The sequence below is a fragment of the Neoarius graeffei genome, chromosome 1 (genome assembly GCF_027579695.1).
Source record: "Neoarius graeffei isolate fNeoGra1 chromosome 1, fNeoGra1.pri, whole genome shotgun sequence".
Classification (NCBI taxonomy): Eukaryota; Metazoa; Chordata; class Actinopteri; order Siluriformes; family Ariidae; genus Neoarius; species Neoarius graeffei.
This window is the reverse complement of record NC_083569.1, coordinates 19,553,767-19,577,723: the sequence shown is the minus strand read 5'-3', so window position 1 is coordinate 19,577,723 and position 23,957 is coordinate 19,553,767. Positions and strand designations below refer to the sequence as shown.

Genomic DNA, 23,957 nt, shown 5'->3' with positions numbered 1-23,957 from the left:
GTACCTGGCGGCACTTTGCCTGTCCCGCTCACGTTCGCTTGCCTGTAAAAGAAAGAAAGAGTACCTGGCGGCACTTTGCCTGTCCCGCTCACGTTCGCTTGCCTGTAAAAGAAAGAAAGAGTACCTGGCTGCACTTTGCCTGTCCCGCTCACGTTCGCTTGCCTGTAAAAGAAAGAAAGAGTACCTGGCGGCACTTTGCCTGTCCCACTCACGTTCGCTTGTCTGTAAAAGCTAATTAACAGCTAATTAGCTTAGCAACCGGATCCGACTTTTTTGACTAGCCGCTAACTTTAGGCTCATTATCATGGATATAAACCGATTCGCCCAACAGTAAGGAACAGGTCGCTTTGAGCAAAAACCCTCTGAACGCTGTGAACTCTATTCCTGAGAGCGTTTCCGCCTGTTCACTGCTATTTTTGACCCTTTTTGTAATAATGAGGTGTTTAAAGCGCTTGTTGTTGAAGTGAAAAGGAAAACTGAGAGTTCATTGCTGCCGGTGGGGAATAAACCCAGTGGTGCTGCAGGAATAACCGCTGTGTCAGAGTCGCTGCTGGGATCCTGATCTCGCCGCTGCTACAAATGAGCGTTTTGTGGGGATTTCCAAACATTTAAACACAAACACCTTTCAATTTCAGCGAGGTGGGCGGGGACTCATGAATATTCATGAGGAAAGTGCCACCTGATTGGCCGGTGAAGTCTTTCTGTTCCACCGCGTTTCTTTATGAGGAAGCGGTTTTGTTTGGTTCCGAACCCATCAGTCCGAGTCCAATAATTATTCTACCATCAGGAAAAGCAGTACAGAATTTACTGCGATTGGTTTCAAATGCATTTTGTTGTGGTTCGTGGATTATTATCCGTGAATAAAGTTGGACTTTTCTTCAAAAGGAGTGAAATAAAAGATTTGTACAAAACACAGGTTTATGGCCCAAACCAGCATTATGTAATAATTAATTTACTGTGTTTTGATCCAATCCTATTTAGACTTTTTCTATTCCTTCCAAAATATGGCGATGATCTATCTAAGTATGGAAATACCAATATTTGGCCAACTGAAAAATGCTAACCCCCCTGTACATACCCTCTGAAGTTAATAACCCCTCCAAATAGTCAAAAACTGCCTTTTTCACTAATATAAGCATTCCTTAACGGAAATAACTCTTAAATATAACATCAAAAATCACAGTAATAACATTTATTTCTCACAAAAAGAGTTGTTAAAAACCCTCACTTTGTCTCTGTTTACAGGTTTGAATCAGAGTAACAAATTCTCCATAAAGTTTCAAGAGATGCTTCTTTATATGTCTGGTGTGGATGGTGTATAAGTTCCAAAATAACCGGTGCTCTTGAACAAGTTCTGCCAGCAACTGAGCAGCAGCATCCCTGGATCTCTGTGCTTGACCAGCACGCTTCGGCCGCAGCAGATCGAGGATGTCCTTCCCTGTTGGAAGCATCCCAGAAGGGAACTCAGCCTGCTCTATGTACTCTACTACACCGAGTATCTTCTTAGCTTTTGACCGTGTTGCAACAGAAGCCATTATTTACCCGCAAGAATACAAATAATGACTATTTATACACTGGGAGATATAATTCAGATATGAATCATTTGTGCATACTGGTTCTTAAAACTAAATTAGTAACCTTAAGTAATGATCCTCTGTGCTTAAAAATAGTTCATATTTGAGGTATTACTGAAGAGTGTGACATTCATCAATAACTTTAAAACTTGCTGAAAAAGCGCAGAATTACCATATGTTTAATTTACTTGAATGTAAGGTTACGGTACTTACCACTAAGCTTATTACCTTAAAATAATGATCATCTGCACTGAAAATGTTGTAGTCGTACCTAGTGGCATACCTGAAGAGGTTCGCATTCATCGATAACTTTAAAACACATTAAAAAAAGCAGCATTCTAATATCAAACAGCACTGTAATGTATTTTGTCATGAATGGAAACTTTCAGAGGGTATGTACAGGGGGGTTAGCAAGGTTCAATTTAATAAAATTTGACATTTTCCCACATAGATGGACCATCTCCATATTTCTAGGGGGGTAAAACATGGAAAAGTCAAAATTCTTAACCCCCCCCCACCCCCCCACCCCTATAATTAGCCTCTGATCAGGAAAAGGAGCACAAAATTTACTGCTATTGGTTTCAAATGATTATAATTTCATTTTCAATCAGACTTCAGTTGAGCATTTTAGACGGATTTATTTTTGAATATGTAGTTTTCACATTTTCATAACAGGCTTATTAAATAAATATACAGCAACAATGTTCCAACAAATATTTTAATGAGTCTGAGTTTTGACTTTGACAGAATTACTCACTCTGTCAAAGTCCAAAGATCATTGCATCATACAAAATAAATAAACACACACATAAATGTGGGTGAGGTGGCCGAGAGGTTAAGGTGATGGACTGCTAATCCATTGTGCTCTGCATGCGTGGGTTCGAGTCCCACCCTCATCGCATATTTGTTCTTTTGGGTGGCACGGTGGTGTAGTGGTTAGCACGGTCGCCTCACAGCAAGAAGGTTCTGGGTTGAACCCAGCTGCCGGTGAGGGCCTTTCTGTGTGGAGTTCTCATGTTCTCCCTGTGTCTGTGTGGGTTTCCTCCGGGTGCTCCGGTTTCCCCCACAATCCAAAGACATGCAGTTGGGTTGACGTGGGGCGGCCTTGGGCTGAGGTGCCCTTGAGCAAGGTGCTGCTCACTGGGTGTGTGCACATGTGTTCACTGCTTCAGATGGGTTAAATGCAGAGGATGAATTTCACTGTGCTTGAAGTGTGCATATGACAAATAAAGGTTTAAAAATAAATATTAACATAGAGTATATAAAATGCAATTTTAACAAACAAAGGTTTAGGAAAAATGTAAACACCTGTAACTTAATTCATGACACCTTTTCTCGTTATCTGTGCAAAGATCTGTACTATTAATTAGGGCCCGAGCCCTATAGGGCGAAGGCCCTATTGATCTTGTTCGGTTTTTTTTATTATTATTATTATTATTCTTATTATTCTTATTATTATTATTATTCCTTAGTCGCGGTCGCTGTTCGGCCTTTTTTGGGGCACTTCCTGTGGACGAAAACGCGCATATTTTGGATCATTTTATCGGCATCCCCTACGCTACTCAGATCCAAAACCCCAGATCTGGGCGGGGCTCTGGGCCTCTATAGCGCCCCCTAACGCCTTGAAAATTTTGCCTTTTTTCGAAGGCTCCTGGTTGCCATATAGTTTGTCGTAGAGGAACGAAATTTGGTTCACTTATGTATCTTACTGAGACGAACAAAAAACGTTCTATGAATGCATAGCCACGCCCAACAGGAAGTGAGGTAATTTTACTTTTGTGCGAAATGCATGGCCACGAAGACGGCGCAACTCCTCCTAGACCGTTCATGGGAATGTCACCAAAATTGATACACATCATCTACAGACATGGCTGACAAAAGTTACTAAATACGTTTCACGTAGGATAAAACGTTCAGAAGTTATACGTCAATCAATTTTCACTTCAAAATTTTACATGCTAAAAAATTCATAACAAATCTTCTAATTGCTCAAAACTGCTCATACTTCACACGCAAATCAGTCATTGGGCTTCTGACATGTTACCCAATTTCTGTGATATTTCGCCACTGGGGGCGCTATTTTTGGGCAAAAAATCCAATCTTTCCTCAAATTTGGTCAAACTTCACGGCCACCCTCTTACTACCTCCCATGTCATGTATACCGCATTTTGGGAATTTTCGTCCATGGGGGGCGCTGTTTTTGGCCGACGCAATTGCTCCAAAACGGGTTTTTGGTAAATAATTCCATAATGCTTTTCCTTCACACCACTACCTTGTGATAGTGCGTTCCTGTTGTGGACACTTATTTTTCCAACTCATAATCGCTCATGTACAGCATAGCGCCACCTTCTGACATGGGAAAAACCAAAAAATTTATTCTTCAAAAATCTATATCTCATCTTCTATTTACTCAATTGTCATCAAACTTCATACGCAAACTCTTCATAGCTCACCTGACATGTCCGCCAAATTTTGTGCACTTTCGCCCCTGGGGGTGCTGGTTATGGCGGAAATGATATTGCAGCTTCTGATTTGTCAAACTTGGCAAGCAAACTCTTTTCAAGACCCTTATTGGGGCGCTTGCCATGGTCGACAACGCACGAAATTTGGCTCCTTTTTCTTAGACTGCCACCGCTACTGAGAACCAAAAGCCCAGATCCAGCCGGGCCTCAGGGCCTCTATAGCGCCCCCTAACTCGTTGTGATTTTGGCCTCCCGCTTTAAGGTGCCTGGTTGCCATGTAGTTTGTAGGAGTGGCGTGCAATTTGGTACGCATATGTATCTCACTAAGCCGGACAAAAATGTAATGCCAATGCATTAGCCACGCCCAACAGGAAGTGAGGTAATTTCACTTTTGTGCGAAATGCATGGCCACGAAGACGGCGCAACTCCTCCTAGAGTGTTCATAGGAATGTCACCAAAATTGATACACATCATCTACAGACATGGCTGACAAAAGTTACTAAATAAGTTTCACGTAGCTTGAACCGCTCAGAAGTTATACGTCAATCAATTTTTAATGCAAAATTTTACATGCTTAAAAATTCATAACAAATCTTCTAATTGCTCAAAACTGCTCATACTTCACACGCAAATCCCTCATTGGGCTTCTGACATGTTCCCCATTTTCTGTGAGATTTCGCCACTGGGGGCGCTATTTTTGGGCAAACAATCCAATCTTTCCTCAAATTTGGTCAAACTTCACGGCCACCCTCTTACTACCGCCCATGTCATGTATACCACATTTTGGGAATTTTCGTCCATGGGGGGCGCTGTTTTTGGCCGACGCAATTTCTCCAAAACGGGTTTTTGGTAAATAATTCCATAATGCTTTTCCTTCACACCACTACCTTGTGATAGTGCGTTGCTGTTGTAGACACTTATTTCTCCAACTCATAATCGCTCATGTACAGCATAGCGCCACCTTCTGACATGGGAAAAACCAAAAAATTTATTCTTCAAAAATCTATCTCTCATCTTCTATTTACTCAATTGTCATCAAACTTCATACGCAAACTCTTCATAGCTCTCCTGACATATCCGCCAAATTTTGTGCACTTTCACCCCTGGGGGTGCTGGTTATGGCACAAATGATATTGCAGCTTCTGATTTGTCAAACTTGGCAAGCAGACTCTTTACGGTATTTCGCGGGGACGCATGCCCCCGCCCCCACTGGCCGCTGGCGCGAGGGCCCGTCAAGGCCGCTTGCGGCTTTAATTCAGATTTATTCCCTTTGCAGACTTTTTAATTCAAATCAATGTCTTTAAGTGTCAGATAGAAACACATCCTGGCTGATCGCTTCATCAGGGGGAAATGGGGGAACTGTAGCCTGGGCCCACCCATCCTAAGCGTGACGCAACACGAGGGCCTGTTCCGAGCTTAGTCTGGCCAGGCAGGCTATCTACAGCATTTCCAAGCTCCCGAAAAATCGGGAGCCAATCAACTTTGAGCATCTCCAACGGCCCTGGGTAGAGGCGTGTTCAAGGCAGTGACGTAGTAGAACTGCGACCGTAAGCCATAGATTGTTTACAGAATCTATGCCGGAAGCGCTTCATTCACATCACGAACATGGAGCAGCGGCAAGCCTTTAACACAGCGGTAGATGCTGTATTGAAAGCATTCAACGGGAAGTTCTCATTGAAAACGGAGCAAAGAGCAGCCCTGGAGGTATTTATTGAAAGGAAGGACGTTTTTGCCTTGCTCCCGACTGGCTTCGGTAAGAGTTTAATCGACCAGTTAGCCCTGTCGCGTCGCATACATCAGAGGAAAGAGTGATGTGATTTGGTTTAAGCTTCGTCACAGCCTTTTCTGGCTTCGATCAGTAGCAAACTGAGGCATTTCAGGGAGGCGGGTCAACCACGGGCTCTGGGAAACGGTTTGGCTTAATAGCTTGGCCAGACCAAATGCTCGGAGAGCTTTGAAGTTGCGTTAGCCAGGCTAGGGGAACTGTCCTTAAACTGCTCACACACACAAAATACATTATGATTTAATGCTGTGACAAAACACAGACAGACAATAATCAGCAATTATTGGTCGGTAGTGATGGCCGTCTGAAGCCAAGGCTCCGAAGCGCGTGTCGAGTATAAGGGGGTGTGGCAGATGAAGCCCCGCCTCGAGGCATGGATCGTTCGGAAGAAAACCACGTGAGGCTGGGGAGGGAATTTCGAAGAAAAGGAATCACCTAAATCCAAACACAGTGAAAAAAAATCTGTTCCTCAACAAAAATCAATAAAGGTTCCCCTAAAAGTTACTCTGTGCACTGCACGACTGCAGTAGCACTCACAGTCCCATCACACAAGCACTGGACACAAAGCTTACTCCGTTTATGTACACCTTTTTATTGTGCAGACAAAATTATACTGATCATTAATCCATAGAAAGACACAAAGTGTGTGTGTGTGTGTGTGTGTGTGTGTGTGTGTAAGAGAGAGACAGAGGGTCAACACCAAATAACATACAGGCAAATAAGTAAAACAAACAAGCAAAAAAAATCTGATGACATAAGTTATTTTAAAATGGAACATTGTGCAAATTACTGTACATGCAAAGAATAATGTAAAGTGGCAGAACATTGACGCGAGGTAGAAATTAAACATGCTGTACATTTCTCTTAGCAGTAGGTCGCAAGTGAAGTCTGCTGAATGAGAGTCTGAGTAATGAACCTTTTAGTGAATCACAACCGAGGCCTTGTTTATCATGGGTCATGTGGTTTTCTGCTCAACGATACAAAGCCTCAAAGCGGAGCTTCATCTGCCCCCTTATTCTTGATATGCGCTTCGAAGTCTCATTTGGCCATCACGATCTTTAAACAGTGATATCAATGAAAACTATGGTCAGGCAAGGCAAGACTAAAATGGCCATTGTGAGTCTTGAAAGTATTTTTGTGTGTGTGTTTTGAATATATTATGAAGCCATTGACAACAATAACAAAAATCTACGAAATCATTGTACTTAGCAACCAAAAAGTGTGATCCTGAGTGTGAACATAGATCTGGAGCAGGAGACAGAGCCAAGACACCTCATCTCATTATTTCTAGCCGCTTTATCCTGTTCTACAGGGTCGGAGGCAAGCTGGAGCCTATCCCAGCTGACTACGGGCAAAAGATGGGGTACACCCTGGACAAGTCGCCAGGTTATCACAGGGCTGACACATAGACAACCATTCACACTCAATTTAGAGTTATCAGTTAACCTAACCTACATGTCGTTGGACTGTGGGGGAAACCAGAGCACCTGGAGGAAACCCATGGGGACACAGCGAGAACATGCAAACTGTGCACAGAAAGGACCTTGCCAGCTACGGGGCTCGAACACAGACCTTCTTGCTGTGAGGCGACAGTGCTAACCACTACGCCACCCCAAGCCAAGACACACTGAATATAGATTTTATTGACTGATCTAACGCCCCATTTATTTATTTTAACTCATTATATCATTGATATTATATCATCTGGAATTATGTAACTTTGACAAGGGATCAGCCTTCAGTATAATATAACTGTGTGAAAGTTTTTGTACAGTGCAGTTGGATTTCCTGTCACTGTGGGCTGCAGAGCACAGTAGTATAGTGCAGAGACTGATGCAGCAGCAGAGGAGATGAGCAGATCCACTTGTTTATTCTTTTCATCAACTTCAGCAGAGAGACGTGGCGGGATTGAGTCACTTTTATATCCACTTTGTGATATATAAAGAAGGAAGTCAGGTTTAGATTTTGGATATTGTCTGTACCAGTGCAGGTAGTTTCCTTTACCACTTGCTTCGTAGTTGCAGGACAGAGTAACATCACTGCCTTCATCTATAATTGTATGAGTAAAAAGTGGCTTGATTGAAGCTGCCATGGAGTCACCTGTCATAAAGAAGAGAACATGCACATACATTCTGATTTTTCTTCCCACCACACAAATGAATAAATCACTAATTCAATGCTTAATATTTCTGCAATAACGAAAAGTCAAAGTTAACTCACCGAGTGAAAGCCACAGACACATGAATATAACAGTGAACATGATGAATGGTCTCAGCTGAGTGAAAGTATTCTTTCTGTACTATGATTGTTCACATCATAAAGGTTCATGAAACTCCAGCCCACAGCACCACATGACAGTGTCACCATTGTTACTGACAGATTGTTGATTCTTACTGAAGCTCTTACTGGCTTTACATTCAGCCTCACATGGGGAACCTGTCTTCAACTCCGACTGTCAGCAGAATTCATATAATTATGAAAAATCAATCATTCTGGTCTGTAAAAATATACCGTAATTGAATAAATAAATCATTAAATCTTTAAATTTCATGTTGCATTTGTTTTATAAGTGGTTTTGCTGCATTAGGGACTTTAGCCTTATCAGAAATTGCTGTGAATAAGTCATGATAAATAATTTAGTATAAAAGCTATTATTACTAGTAATAATGAAGCCTGAGGTGAGGAACAAACCAGCTGCTGCTCTTGGTAATTTTATGAAAGATCCCACCAAGCCATTAGCTTATAATCAAAGGCTTGAATTTAGCTTTTCCCTTCTATTAAAAAACACAACCTACATAGTTACTGTTATTACATCACTGCACCGACGGTTAATGGAAAAATAGTGAATTAAAGATTATTAAACTCACCTGGCACTGATGCTGCATGAAAAACTCACGAGTCTCTCGACAATCCGGTTTTCCAGTTGCACTCAGTACAGACAGTGTTGTATTGCTCCGCTTATTTTAACAGGCCATTGTTAGGGAAATAGTCTTCTCCCGCCGGTGGAAGAAGTCCCTTCTTGTTTACTGCAAAATGTGTATATTTTGGATAGAATTCGAAATATGACTTATCTGCAATGTATTCCCATTCTTCAATGTTGCCTTAAAGACACTGCAAATAGTATTTTTTTTCTGTAGCTCCCATCCCCCATTCCCGCCTTATTTTTCCTCTCCTTTTTTCCAACTGATGACTTACAAACCCAAGTTCAATCAAATCTGACAAATTCCCAAATAGTCAACACAATGAATAAGTTTTAATTTCTCACCTTTTTTCCTCTCCTTTTTTTCAACTGATGACGTACAAACCCAAGTTCAATCAACACATACAAATCTGCGAAATTCTCAAATAGTCAACACAATGGATAGCAATAAGTTTTACTTTCTAAAACTCATAAAGTTGAGTTCAAAATCCAAAAATTATCAGGGCTCTTTGTGTTAAAGAGAGGTAGTAAGTGGACATAACTAAATGAGGCTGCAATTTTTTACAGTGTACTCTACTTTTTTCATCAGCTACACTTGAACAACACACCCCTTATGTGTCAAAGGCTTAGATGAACACACACACACATTACTGTTTCTGAAATGTGATCAGGAAATTTTACTGGATCACAGCAGATATGTATTGGGGCATGTGCCCCAGTAAAATGGGTCTGGCGACGCCGATGGACAACTCATAAATTCAAGCAACAGGTTAAATGCAAGCTTGACCCATTTTACTGGGGCACATGCCCCAATACATATCTCCGTGTACATGCTCCGTGTACCAGACATCAATCAAATCCTTCTATGTGAATCTACCTCACAAATTTATCTTTTGCAAAATGTATGGAGCAGACACCAAACTGTCCTGTCGGCTTGAAGTTACCTCTGTTTGTTGGTACAAATCAAACCCATTCATTCCGCAAGTGTCCTGCTGACTTTGGGCTACAGTAGATCAAAACTCTACTATTTTCATCAGCTATACTTGAACGACACACCCCTTATGTGTCAAAGGCTTAGATGAACACACACCACAGTGCCGAAACCCAGGATTGAACCAGGGACCTTTAGATCTTCAGTCTAACGCTCTCCCTACTGAGCTATTTCAGCAAGATCATGCCACCATCTGAGCGGTCACATCACCGATATAAACATTAGTAGTTACGAAATCCAATCGGTAAGGTCACATGGTGTTCCTTTTGAACCAAAATCTAATGAAATATAAAGTGTTTAAAATAATAGATAGTATCATCTGGAAGCATTACATATGTAATGTGGTAATTGATTAATGAAACTCTTTTATGCTGTTGGCAATTTGTTTTATTCCAAGCGTGTTTTTAATTAAATGAACAAACGTTCACACTAAAGAATGAGCAAATAATAAGGTAAATAATGAGGTAAATGTGTTCTCTGTGCTCGCTCATTTCACTGTTACCCCCCAATCATGCAGTCTTGATTATTTCAACTGTTATCCACAGTGTCAAGTGGGTAATGATCTCCCTTATAAGTGCACACATGCACACAGATCAAAATCATCAAAATCTTTGTCTCTCTCTCTCTCACACAATGTTAGATGTGCAGGAGAGATGGCATGAGGTCGTTGCAGTGCAGTTCGAGCACAAAGCTGCACACTGGTGTCGGCTCTACTCTCCCGTTTGCTGCCCTGTGTTTGGTCTGTCTGGGGTCCTGGAGGCGGTGATGTGACCCATCGGTGGTTGCTGTGTCTGTATCGGGCCCCTGCCTGCTTCGCCGGTGGCTGGTGGGATGATGGGATTTTGCACTATATTTTACTGTTCTTTTGTATTGCGATTGTTGTGTAGGTATTGTGTAGGTTTTGTCATTGCTCTTTTCTTTCGATTGTCCCTGTTGTTCTAATTTTTTTGTATCCCCTTGTTTCTGATGCGGTCTGTCATTCCTGTGGGAATTTTTTTTTTTTTTACTTTTTTATATGTCATATAGTTCTGTGTGTGTTCCATATGTTTTTTCAAAGTTTTGGTGTCTTCAGTATTGTTCTGCGATGTAGAAAATGGTAGAAAAAAATTGATACAAATCACTGATACTGTATAAATCACTTAAAGATTTAATTTGCACTTTTGAAAATCTACCTATTCATTTGGTTCTTTGCACATCTTGTGTTCATTGTTTGTGCACTGTTGTCTTTGTCTATTGTCTTTGTTTTTTGTTGTGCTGTATAGTTTTTGTGTTGGTATAATTAAAAAGCATAGATTGTCAAAAAAAAAACCTGAAAAAAGAATATAAACCCCAAATATCCAAACTCACTTTTAACAGAAGTCATCAAGGAATCACTGAACATTTTTGTGAAACAGTATTTTTCATTGAAAAACTGTCATTAAACATAAGATGTACATTAAAAGGATGACTTAAAATCCAACAATCAAGACAATGATGGAATCAGTTTTCATGCTCTCATTATGTTAAAGAAGAGTCTTGCTTATGGAGCCTCTCAGAAATGAAAGTTAGTAATGAACAGAACTGGTAACTGGTGCCAATGTTCGGCTGTTACCAATGTTGCTGAAAAATTTTCTCCCATTGTTTAGTCTTTGTTCGCAGAAATATTTTTACAAGCCTTGAGACATATTGAAGCATTTAAGAATAATTCACCAATAAACAGTTTATTATAAAAAGAGGAAACACTGAAAGTAGATTGCACACAAGCATGACAATTTTCTCATCTTTAAGTAAATATATAAAAGGTATAAGATTATATTATGTGTAATAGCTGTTCCTAGTTGTACTGTGTATCCAGCAGGCTAATATATATCAGAAATTCTCAATATTGACTTCATTTCACTAAAACACACCTCACTGTGTAAAATCACTGTGGATTACAAAAAACTAACACAAATATCATTGTAAAATTCAGACTCTGCAGGATCTTGACTACAGAAAGTGGGATGTATATGAACTTATTGAAAACTTGTTTAGTGCTTTTAGCAAGGATATAGCAACTCACAGCAACTCTTTACAACCATGGTGAGCAGAAAAGGAGCTCAGCAATCAACAGCAGAAGACCACACTGGGTTCCACTCCTGCAGCCAAGAACAGGAATCTTCAAATCAAGAACAAGTTCCTATTACACTGGCAAGCGAGTGTATATTTTTATTGACCTCTCAAACCATCCATTGATTTATTTTTAACTGATTATATCATTGATATTATATCATCCGGAATTGTGTAACCTTAGCAGTTGATCAGCCTTCAGTATAATATAACTGTGTGAAAGTTTTTGTACAGTGCAGTTGGATTTCCTGTCACTGTGGGCTGCAGAGCACAGTAGTATAGTGCAGAGTCTGATACAGCAGCAGAGGAGATGAGCAGATCCACTTGGTTATTCTTTTCATCAACTTCAGCAGAGAGACGTGGTGGGATTGAGTCACTTTTATATCCACTTTGGGATATAAAAAGAAGGAACTCCAGTTTAGATTTTGTCTGTACCAGTGCAGGTAGTTTCCTGTATCACTTGATTTGTCGTTGCAGGACAGAGTAGCATCACTGCCTTCATCTATAACTGTATGTGTGAAAAGTGGCTTTACTGAAGCTGCCATGGAGTCACCTGTCATAGAGAAGAGAACATGCACATTCTGATTTTTCTTCCCACCACACAGAAGAATAAATCACTAATTCAATGCTTAATATTTCTGCAAGAACAAAAAGTCAAAGTTAACTCACCGAGTGAAAGCCACAGACCCATGAATATAACAGTGAACATGATGAATGGTCTCAGCTGAGTGAAAGTATTCTTTCTGTACTATGATATGTTCACATCATAAAGGTTCATGAAGCTCCAGCCCACAGCACCACATGACAGTGTCACCATTGTTACTGACAGATTGTTGATTCTTACTGAAGCATCCTGGCTTTACATTCAGCCTCACATGGGGAACCTGTCTTCAACTCCGACTGTCAGCAGAATTCATGGAATTATGAAAAATCAGTCATTCTAATCTGTAAAAATATAATCTAATCAATACATTATTAAATGTTTAAATTCCCTGTTATATTTGTTTTATAAGTGGTTTTGCTGCATTAGGAGATTTGGCCTGATCTGAAATTGCTGTAAATAAGTATAAATTATGACAAATAATTTAGTATGACAAGTTATTATTACAATGTGATTGATTTATTGACTTTGTAATAATGAAGCCTGTTATTTCACTGAGGTGAGGAACAAACCAGCTGCTGCTCTTTGTAATATTCTGAAAGATGCCACCAAGCCATTAGGCCTTAAGAGGTGTGATGCATTTTGTGTGTGAACTTTGCTGGATCGAGTGAAGGTTGCACAGAGAGAGAGAAAGAAACTGGGTGTTTTATTTATTTGTTTCTTATTTCCTCCTTCAATCCTTATTGGGGCCTTTGACAGACCTGAAGGGAGAAAGATCATGTTTTAGGTTCTGATCTAAAAATACTGGGACCTGAGAGAAGTGGTGCTTGTGAGTTCTTGCTGCTGAGGAAGGAGAAGTTTCTTCAAAACATATTACACTTAAGTCTCTATCATCGAGCCTTTGACACCAACAAAAATACTTCAATTGAAGCTCTAAAGGATTCTTATAATGCTGTAAATATTTGTAAGTTCCTGGTTACATAGCACTAGGAAACTCGGGACAAGAACTCCATGAGATGTACATGGAAAAAGCATGAGGTTGAGAAAATTACAAGTTAAAAAAGAAAAGAAGACAGTCATCTATATCCCTCACCCTATATGCCAACTATATACCAAGTTTCAAGATATTATTTGTCACATTTTTCAAATTCTGCTGCAGGAAACCAACCCTACCTCTTTATACTGACCTCAGCAGCCCATGGCATAAGCCCACCAGACCTTTGGTCCAGGTGAGCTAAAAATTAAAATTTCTCACATTTCTTAGTATCAAAAGGCACATATACATTACTTAATCAACACAAAGAAAAGAAAGCACAACTTTATTCATCACACACTTGTGAAATTTCCTCTCTGCATTTAACCCATCTGAAGCAGTGAACCCACACACGCACACCTAGAGCAGTGGGCAGCCATGCTAACAGCGCCCGGGGAGCAGTTGGGAGTTAGGTGCCTCGCTCAAGGCCATCCCATATTAACCTAATCGCATGTCTTTGAACTGTGGGGGAAACCAGAGCACCCAGACTCCATACAGAAAGGCCCCCTCTGGCTGCAAACCCAGAACCTTCTTGCTGTGAGGCAACCATGCTAACCACTTACACCACCATGCCACCCAAAATTATTCCTACTCAGATAGCTTTTTTTGGTTTCTTGCCATGACCCGGATTCAAACCGAGGTTGCTGCGGCCACAACGCAGAGTACTAACCACTATACGATAATGGCAAACTACTCAGAGATAGGAATATGCTAACTTTCAAGACCATACCACTCATAGTTTTCAAGTTCTGCTCTGGAAACAAAACCTCAGGCTAACCTGAGAGACTTACGCTACGTTCACACTGCAATTCCGATTTTTTTGTGAAATCCGATTTTTTTGTGAGGTCGTTCACATTAACAAATATATGCGACTTGTATGTGATCCTCAGTATGAACGAAAAGCGACCTGCATGCATGCGCACTGCAGGATACGACGACGTCACACGCAGTGAGCATGGCCAGTGTTTACGGAAGTAAAACCGCCCGGTTGCAGTATGACTCATCCAATCTAGCTTGAATAGCTGCATCCCCCCAAATGGAAATCAGCTCCCTAACCTCTGCGTCCTTCCATTGAGAAGATTCAGAACCTTCACAGCCCGAAGCGTCCCTCGCATTGATGTCATGCGCAGGGGCGCAGATACGTTTTTTGAACTGGGGGGGACAAAAAACTGGGGGGGGGACAAAGCTGCCAGCAAACCAACCCCAACCCCGATATGCCTGTCAAACTTGTTGTTAGTAACCATAGCAACCAAGCTCGAGCTCGCAACCTGTGCAGTCTGCGCAGCTCAACCAACCGAATATCAGTCTTTGTTTTGTTTTATGTGAGTTGTTGCAACTATGTATACACTGCCGTGCACCTCAATAAACTGAATGGTAATTAGTCTTTTGATTTTTCCGTGAGGTTTGCCTTATGCAAAGAAAGACAGCATAGACGTTTTTTCCTCCCTATAAGTGGGGGGGACCGAACGAGGTGAATTTAAATATGACTCGTCCCCCCCTCTATCTGCGCCCGTGATTATGCGCCATGTTGTTGTAACTTTTTTGAGAGACCCGCCGCCTACTTCAGCGCAGAATAGTGACGTTTGTGGCTTGTTGATGACGTGTAAGTCGGATGAATGCGACCTGGCGGTTCAGACTGAAGTCGCATATGAAAAGAGCGGATAGGAATCGGAATTAGCACCACATATCCAAACGGCCTGGGTCGGATTTGAAAAAATCGGATCTGTGTCATTCATATTGTCAATAAAAGATCGGATACAGGTCACATATGGGCGAAAAGATCGGATTTGAGTCACTTCAGCCTGCAGTGTGAACGTAGCCTTAGTCTGAAATTGCTTCCATGGAAACATGAAAAATTTAAATTTCTCAAATTTCTTAGTATGAAAAGGCACATCTACATCACCTTGTTAATATGTATGCCAACTTTCAAATCCGTATCATGAATAGTTTTGGATATATGTTCCGGAAACAAACATTGCTCTTAGAAACTAAGTCAAAATCTATTTTTTATGTAAAAATTTGAAAAATACTTGGGAAAGTAGCCAGAATGTACAGTTCATTGATACACTGCATTATTTAAAATGCGTGTCCTTTTTTTGTGAGGCAAATAGTAATTATGATTATAAAATAAATTCATTGAAAGATGTGTAAAGTACTTTTATATAACAATAAATTGCTTAACAATTGTTGTAATAATTATAATTGTTATTAATACTTAATTAACAATTATAATTATTATTACAACAATTGTTAAGCAATTTATTGTAATATAAAAGTACTTTACACATTTTTCAATGAATTTATTTTATAATAATGATTTATTTCTTTAATATACATGTATTTATCAAAAGTGAGGTGATGTTGGGTGCGGGAGGTTTTTGCATGACCCAATAAAAATAACTTCAAAAAAGTAATATATAAGTAAAAGTTCACCAAATGCAACATCAGGAAAGTAGAAATTTTGAAAACACTTTCACAGTCATAACCCCAGTGCAGGGGCTTCAAGGTTCTGCTGTTGCCCCAAGCTTCAGCAGCTGTGGAAGAGTTAAAGCTCCATAGCTCAGTGGTGAGAGCACTGATCTAGTAAACCAAGGGTTGTGAGTTCAATTCTCACTGGGGCCTGCAAGGAATACTTTGAAGGTGAAAGGATGATCTAGGTAAAAGAGGGGATATTGAGAACACTGACACCAGAAAGTGCTGCTCATGATTTCTCATCACCTGAAGACCACTTTCTGCTGGTCAGAAGGGCCTCATATGGACAGTTTGAAGATCAGTGAGATTGCTGAGGATCTGAAGTTGTCTTTGGTGTGTAATTTCTGCAAAGCACTTTGCCCTCAAGTCTCCATCAATGCCCATTGTCAGGTGGTATTTGGAGGCTACTTTGCAAAATTTACCAAGTCTTGTTTTTGGTAATAATATACAAGTTCAGATATGAATTCATAAATCTGGGCTTGTTGTAATGTTTGTAGGCTGCTGTTTCATAGTTAATTATGCAGGGGAACTTTGCGCATAAAAAGAGCCCTGAAACCACATATAGGAAATTGGTATAAAAGTATTACATAATTAATATGCAATTATTATATCCATAATAGGTGTTATTTGTGGCACGCAACCTTTTTACTGAGGTCAAAAGCAGGGTTCATACATTAGATACCCATTTAACCCTAAAAGGACCTAAACTACTGAGTGGGATCAGTTAGAACCTCAGAGGTGGTGTGCTGCTCAGTCTATTCAACTGACATAACTTTCTGCTTTTCGGAGTTTGTTACTCTATAGATTCTTTATCTAAAAGTATGTTTGTTTCAAGATTGATGAAAAAAAGTGTTTAACAAGGTGACTGATTTTCTGTTGGGGTCCCATAACTCTGTGAGATTTGTTGCAAAAAATATTTCAGCAAGTTAGTCGCTTCGTTGTGTGTCTATCTTTGCCTGTCTGTACGTTTGCATGCTTGTGTTAGATGTCTGCCATAATTAAGAATATAACTCTTTCTTACAAATTGTAGATAACTAGTGAACCTGTTAGTTATAGAGTTACTGAAATGTCTGATGCTTATCTGTCCATGCACTCGCCATACAGAACAACAGACAGTCCAGCAGATACAGAGGAAACTGACATTGTCTAGTTGTGAAAGTGACATTGTTTACTTTTGAAAATAGTCCAGTGGCTGTTCTGGTCATAATATGTGTTACCAATAACTACTTTTATCTCAGTGTTTTGTGTTTGAATCCTTAGGCAAAGTGTTACTTCTTGATGTAGTTTGGACATTAAAAAAAATAAATAAATAAAAACTGGGAGCAGCTTAGTAATAAATGTCTCACAGAAATTTCTAAAATGAGAGATTGTGAGCTGAGTTCTGGAATGTACACTGTAAAAAAAAAATCCGTTGTTTTTACCGAAAAATACTGGCAGCTGTGGTTGCCAGAATAATCCTGTTAAAAATACAGTGAAATGTAAACAACATTACAGAATAACTTGTACATTTCATTGGGATTCCATGTACAATTAATGATAACTAAATGTAAATTTTACAGGTATTCAATGTACAATAATCAATACATAACTGTTAATTTTACGGATATTCATTGTACAATAAACAATGATTGTATGAACATTTCACTGGGATTCAATGTATGATGGTTACAAGCAATGATCTACTAGACAGATATTTTATTTGATTTAGAGTTTTACGAAATGTGCCGGAGAGCCTCTACTGACATTTTTTTATTTTTTTAACAGGGCAATGATGTAATTTTAACTATCACATTCTGTTTTAGTATTACAGTTTGTCTGTGTTTAAACTACAACAATTTGTAAATTCTACAAAAAAATATGATCAATTCAACATATTCTTACTGTTAAATTAACTGTGGTATTTGGTGAGGAGTTTTACAGTATATTGATGCAAATTACACACTGCTTCATTGTTTTTGTATTTGCAGTTTTTTTATGTCATGATTTTACATAAATTCACTGTTAATTCTACGGACATTTTTTACAGTGTAGATAAGCTATAAATATTCTCAAGTTCTGTAGCAATAGTGTAAAATATTTCTGGCTTTTTTATGTTCTCTATGTACTTAAATGTCTCATTTTAAACTTAACTTGATAATATCATGTAAATATATGATTTCTATTCATATAAAGTTAGTAAATGGGTAATTTAAAAAAAAAATACAGATGTTATAATGGACTTAAGTGATACGGATATATGGTTGGGTTTTTTTTTTACGTTTTTACATGCGATATTTAGCATTTCCTTTTTTTGGTGAAAATGGTGATTGCTGACATTACAACAAGTAAAAAGAATTTGTTTGGGATGTAAATAAAGGGTTAATACTGAGAAACCAGACTTGGCAAATTTTGCAAAGTAGGTTACATATGCTCCCTGACTATAAAGTTTCTTCAAAACATGTTGCACTCAAGTATCTATCAGTGAGCCTTTGACATCTCATCTCATTATCTGTAGCCGCTTTATCCTTCTACAGGGTCGCAGGCAAGTTGGAGCCTATCCCAGCTGACTACGGGCGAAAGGCAGGGTACACCCTGGACAAGTCGCCAGGTCATCACAGGGCTGACACATAGACAACCATTCACACTCGCACCTATGGTCAACTTAGAGTCACCAGTTAACCTAACCTGCATGTCTTTGGACTGTGGGGGAAACCGGAGCACCCGGAGGAAACCCACACGGACAACATGCAAACTCCGCACAGAAAGGCCCTCGCCGGCCCACGGGGCTAGAACCTGGACCTTCTTATTGTGAGGCGACAGCACTAACCACTACACCACCATGCCGCCCCTAGCCTTTTGACATCTTAAACAAAAGACTTCAATTAAAACTCTAAAGGATTCTTATCATGCTGCAAATATTTGTAAGTTCCTGGTTACACAGTTCCAACTTTTAGCACTAGGAAACTCAGGACAAGAACTCCATGAGATGTACACGGAAAAAGCATGAGGTTAAGAAAATTACAAGTTAAAAACGACAAGAAGACAGTCATCTATATCCCCCACCCTATATGCCAACTATATACCAAGTTTCAAGATATTATTTGTCACATTTTTCAAGTTCTGCTGCAGGAAACCAACCTTACCTCTTTACACTGACCTCAGCAGCCCATGGCATAAACCCACCGGACCTTTGGTCCAGGTGAGCTAAAAATTTTAATTTCTCACATTTCTTAGAATCAAAAGGCACGAATACATTATCTTGTTAACATATATACCAAGTTTCAAATCTGTATCATGAATAGTTTTGGATTTATGCTCCGGAAATGAACATTGTTCTTAGGAACTAATTCAAAATCAATTTTTTATGTAAAAATTTGAAAATTAATTTTTTCCAAAAATCCAAAATAGCAAAACGCAGCAGTTCACAAGTTGCTTGATACTTATACAAATTTTCATGAAAATATCTTCAGTAGTTTTAAAGATATGGCCTGGAAATGAAAACATGACCAGATGAAACCCGTTTCTATATCCCCCGCCAAACTTCGTTTGGGCGGAGGATTAAAAAAAAGAACCAAAAATACTGTGGGTGGTAAAAGAGAGCAACAGGACTTGCTTGAGGATTCTTGAAGATGTTTCACCTCTCATCCGAAAGGCTTCTAAGACAGAAGAAGTATTCAGATGAGAGGTGAAACATCTTCAAGAATCATCAAGCAAGTCCAGTTGCTCTCTTTTACCACCCACAGTTTACTATGACCTGGATGACTGAGAATCTTCACAGACATGCAACCAAAAATACTGTTTGGATTTTTTTTTGGTTGGAGTTCTCATCACCTGAAAACCATTGGCTGCTGCTGAGGATGACCCCACATGAAGAGCTTGAAGATCAGGAGGTCACTCATGGTGCTTATGGTGCGTCTCTTGAGGGCTTGGCCTGTCCAGTGTTTTTGTTAGCTCAGATGAGAAAGTAGCCAGAATGTACAGTCCACAGCCCACTCTACGATTGGCCCACCACATAATTTAAAATGTGTCTTTTTTTGTGAGGCAAATAGTAAACAGAAGCTAACTGCAGCTAAGAACTAAAGTTGTGAGTGACGTGACGCCAATTTCTGTGGGCTGTTTTGAGGATCGGTGCAGGGGCTTCAAGATTCTGCTGTGGCCCCAAGCTTCAGCAGCTGTGAAAGAACTAAGGCTCCATAGCTCAGTGGTGAGAGCACTGGTCTTGTAAACCAGGGGTCGTGAGTTCAATCCTCACTGGGGCCTGTAAGGGATACTTTTAAGGTAAAAAGATGATCCAGACAAAAGAGGGAATATTGAGAACACTGACACCAGAAAGTGCTGCTCATGATTTCTCATCACCTGAAGACCACTTTCTGCTGGTGAGAATGGCCCCATATGGACAGTTTAAAGATCAGTGAGATTACTCTGAATGAGACTGAGGACCTGAGGATGTCTTTGGTGTGCAATTTCTGCAAAATACTTTGCACTCAAGTCACCATCAATGCACAGATGATAACGTCAACAACAACAAAAAAAGACTTCAAATTAAGACTAATATATAGATTGAGGCACTGCCTAAAAGTGGAGCTCCCATCTGTTTCTGGTTTGTAGAATTTTCTTATATCATAGCCTGCCTCTTTTGTTTTATTTCTTTACCGTTATAGTTACTATACTGTTTCCTTATGTTGCACAAAACGTCAGGCGACAACAGTGACAAGTTACTCACTACTATACTGTCACGACGACTACTCTACTTCACTAGTTCTTGGGTTTCCTGTGGCAGCAGGCATGCACACACAGGACTGAAACCATCAGAAAACAACTCGATGGGTTTCTTTATGTCTCCACACTCAACGCCTATGGGGCTCCGCTCGCATTGGCCGAAGGAGCACCACTAATATGAAGATTTAAATTTTAATTACAGATAGGAGTGTGGTTCAGTTAAAGGTTAAACTGATTTCCGTGGTGAGTAAATACCGATAGAGCTAGTGTTGGTGTGGGGATGTTCTAAAGCAGCCTGCAAAGCATGTCATTTAGAATGACGAATCCGCACGACTTGCAGTTGCTGCTCTCTAACAGTTCCAATACAGCCAGTCAGCCGTCTGTCACAGAACACGACACATCTGGAGTTTGTCATTTTCATCTTTGGCACTGTGTCCATCTTAGAAACTCACTGCGCTCGCGAGATAATCTGCTCTCTGACGTCATTTCTGTGGATTGAGCGGGACAGAAACCACCCCTCCCCCACACAGGTTTTTCCTCTGCTCTACACCAAAATCATAGGTGACATGCTTTCTTATTTTGAACGCAGAATGGCAAATTTCACAGAAAAGTAAGCAAAATATATAAAGTTTTCAAGGTCTTTGGTTGAAATGTTTCCCCTTGTGGGCCAAGTTGTAACAGGAGCCAAACCGTGCAGGTGATATTAAAGCTAAGCTAACAGAGCGTGCGCAGGCAGCCTTTTGCCACCACTTTACCATCAGCTGACCTGTCGCTAGTGTATTGCTGTTTTCTTTCTTTGTCCATACTGTTTGAATTAATCAGTATAACTGGTTTCATAAGCCATTCTCGGCATTAAATCACTGTTTGCCATCACTTCATTCTCATGCATTTAACTGTGCTATGGGGAGAGCGGGGAAAGGCCGAGCGGCATTTTTTGGATACCAAATGTTTGTCATCAGGGTTGCCACCCGTCCCATAAAATATAGAATCATCCTTTATTTGGCAATTAAATCTTGTGTCCCATATTGAACCGATACGGGACGCGATTTGTTCCATATTTTCATAAATGTCCAATACACATGTCTGTCTCACACATATCAACACTAAATCTAACAATAATGAACAAAATAAAACAGGAAGGCGGCACAGTGGTGTAGTGGTTAGCGCTGTCGCCTCACAGCAAGAAGGTCCGGGTTCAAGGCCGGTGAGGGCCTTTCTGTGTGGATTTTGCATGTTCTCCCCGTGTCCGTGTGGGTTTCCTCCGGGTGCTCCGGTTTCCCCCAAAGACATGCAGGTTAGGTTAACTGGTGACTCTAAATTGACCGTAGGTGTGAGTGTGAATGGTTGTCTGTGTCTATGTGTCAGCCCTGTGATGACCTGGCGACTTGTCCAGGGTGTACCCCGCCTTTCACCCGTAGTCAGCTGGGATAGACTCCTGCGACCCTGTAGAACAGGATAAAGCAGCTAGAGATAATGAGATGAGATAAAACAGGAAATACTCCGTTGTGGGATCTACCCAGGACACAAACCCAGGCCCGGCGCCAGGAACAGTTTACTAAGGGGGCAATTAGAAATCGCAAGGGGGCAAATATTTTTCATATAGTGTGTAGTAGTGATGGCGATCTGACAACGTGTTTCAAACAATTAACTGCGCCAACCACAAAACCACGGCCCCGAGGTTGCTTTAGTACGGGAAAATCATCTGACATATTACCAGGGCAGTTGCGCTTTATCAGCCCCCGTGCCCACCTGTTAACCCTCCCCTCCGATTTTCTCACAGACACGCGTTACAACCGGAAAGATCCCAAAAATAAAACAACACACACAAACCTACAGGCAAGTCCTTTAAATTTAAAATACATACAAATAGCTCCGCGGCATGAAAACAAAACGTCAATGCAAGTCTAAGGTACTTGGTTCGGCGGCCAAAATCATAATTTAAAAAAAATCAACACACCCCGCGGCTGCACCAGTAATAGCCTTCCTGACTCGCACCGAGTCAACGCTAACCACTTAATCCGCGATCCCAGTTTAGGCGTGTAGGGGACTAAACACTCAGAAGTGATGAATTTTCACCCCCGCTGCATGGGGGGTGACGTCAACGACACATATTCTTACGCTATTTGCACACAAAGCGGACCATATATGAACACATACACTAACATAAACAGAGATAAACTTAGCCTACAAAGAAAGAAAATGGATTCACAATATTGTGATTGAATTCGTTTAATTCGGTGGGGGAAAGACTACTCCCGTAAACTTGACTGCATATTACAGGATATTGCAGAGACAGTGCACTTGTAAGTGTACATGTAAAACCCCCGCCCGCACGACCCCTCCCCTTGTCCTTATCACAGGTCTGTGTGTGCGTGGCTGTGTCAGCATTACATATCTATGTCTAAAATAGGTGATTTATGTGAAATGTATTTTTGTGCAATGCGCAACCACTTAATATTTCGTATTTGAAAATGCAAATTATTAATACGTCTATAATACATTATATTTTCATAAGAAAACAATTAAGTGATCTGAGTCTCCGTTGAGGGCTGTAGCCACAAGGGGGCAACGCCCCCTTTTGCCCCCAGACAACATGCAAACTCCGCACAGAAAGGCCCTCGCCAGCCACAGGGCTCGAACCCGGACATTCTTGCTGTAAGGCAACAGCACTAACCACTACACCACCGTGCCACCCGGGTCTCAATGTATTTAGACTATATTTTAAAAGTTCATTGTTGCCTACTTGTACAAAATACATTTTTACAGCATTGGCAATAAAGCATTTCAAGCCTTAAGTATGAGTAATTGCTTCTTGATCACCCCTTTACTAAAAACACCTACAAAATAAAACATACCACTGCTGCGGGCACCCCACCCCATGGGAGTTGTGCCCGTGGTGGTCATGGCCCCAAGGAGCCATGGTGGGCGTCCCTTATTTTCATTTCTGAATGGTGGCAACCCTATTTGTCATGTCTCATTCAAAATGCTTATTGTCATTTACATCTCTCATCTGTGTTCACTTTGTCTAATATCAAGAAATGCAAATGTACACACGGGCTGTGAAAAACAAACATTCTCATTTATTGGGTAAAACTTTGTGATGACATTTCCATATTCACTTTACTCACTGGCAATCAAACTCTGGCACTTCCGGGTTTAGGTGGGGAAACCGAGGGACTGTACCACTTGGTTCAGATAGAGGGGTTTCGTGGGTTGAACCATTTTGACAGGGTTGCGAGTGGATTCAGGGCAACTTGTCAGATCCCGAAGAATTTCACAGTGATTTCAAAATCAGCATCACTATTTAGAATTAAATTCCTACAACTCATCATTTA

The 23,957-nt window shown here is 40.4% G+C and overlaps 4 non-coding genes across 4 annotated transcripts; 3 read left to right on the top strand and 1 right to left on the bottom strand.

The window, feature by feature from the left end:
- The first annotated feature begins 2,391 nt into the window (after window positions 1–2,391).
- trnas-gcu (transfer RNA serine (anticodon GCU)) lies at window positions 2,392–2,473 on the top strand. Its single transcript has one exon. It is a non-coding gene; the product is annotated as a tRNA-Ser (tRNA).
- A 7,361-nt stretch (window positions 2,474–9,834) lies between these two features.
- Window positions 9,835–9,907, bottom strand: trnaf-gaa (transfer RNA phenylalanine (anticodon GAA)). The gene has a single exon. It is a non-coding gene; the product is annotated as a tRNA-Phe (tRNA).
- A 6,094-nt stretch (window positions 9,908–16,001) lies between these two features.
- Window positions 16,002–16,074, top strand: trnat-agu (transfer RNA threonine (anticodon AGU)). Its single transcript has one exon. It is a non-coding gene; the product is annotated as a tRNA-Thr (tRNA).
- A 4,016-nt stretch (window positions 16,075–20,090) lies between these two features.
- trnat-ugu (transfer RNA threonine (anticodon UGU)) lies at window positions 20,091–20,163 on the top strand. Its single transcript has one exon. It is a non-coding gene; the product is annotated as a tRNA-Thr (tRNA).
- The last annotated feature ends 3,794 nt before the right edge of the window (window positions 20,164–23,957 follow it).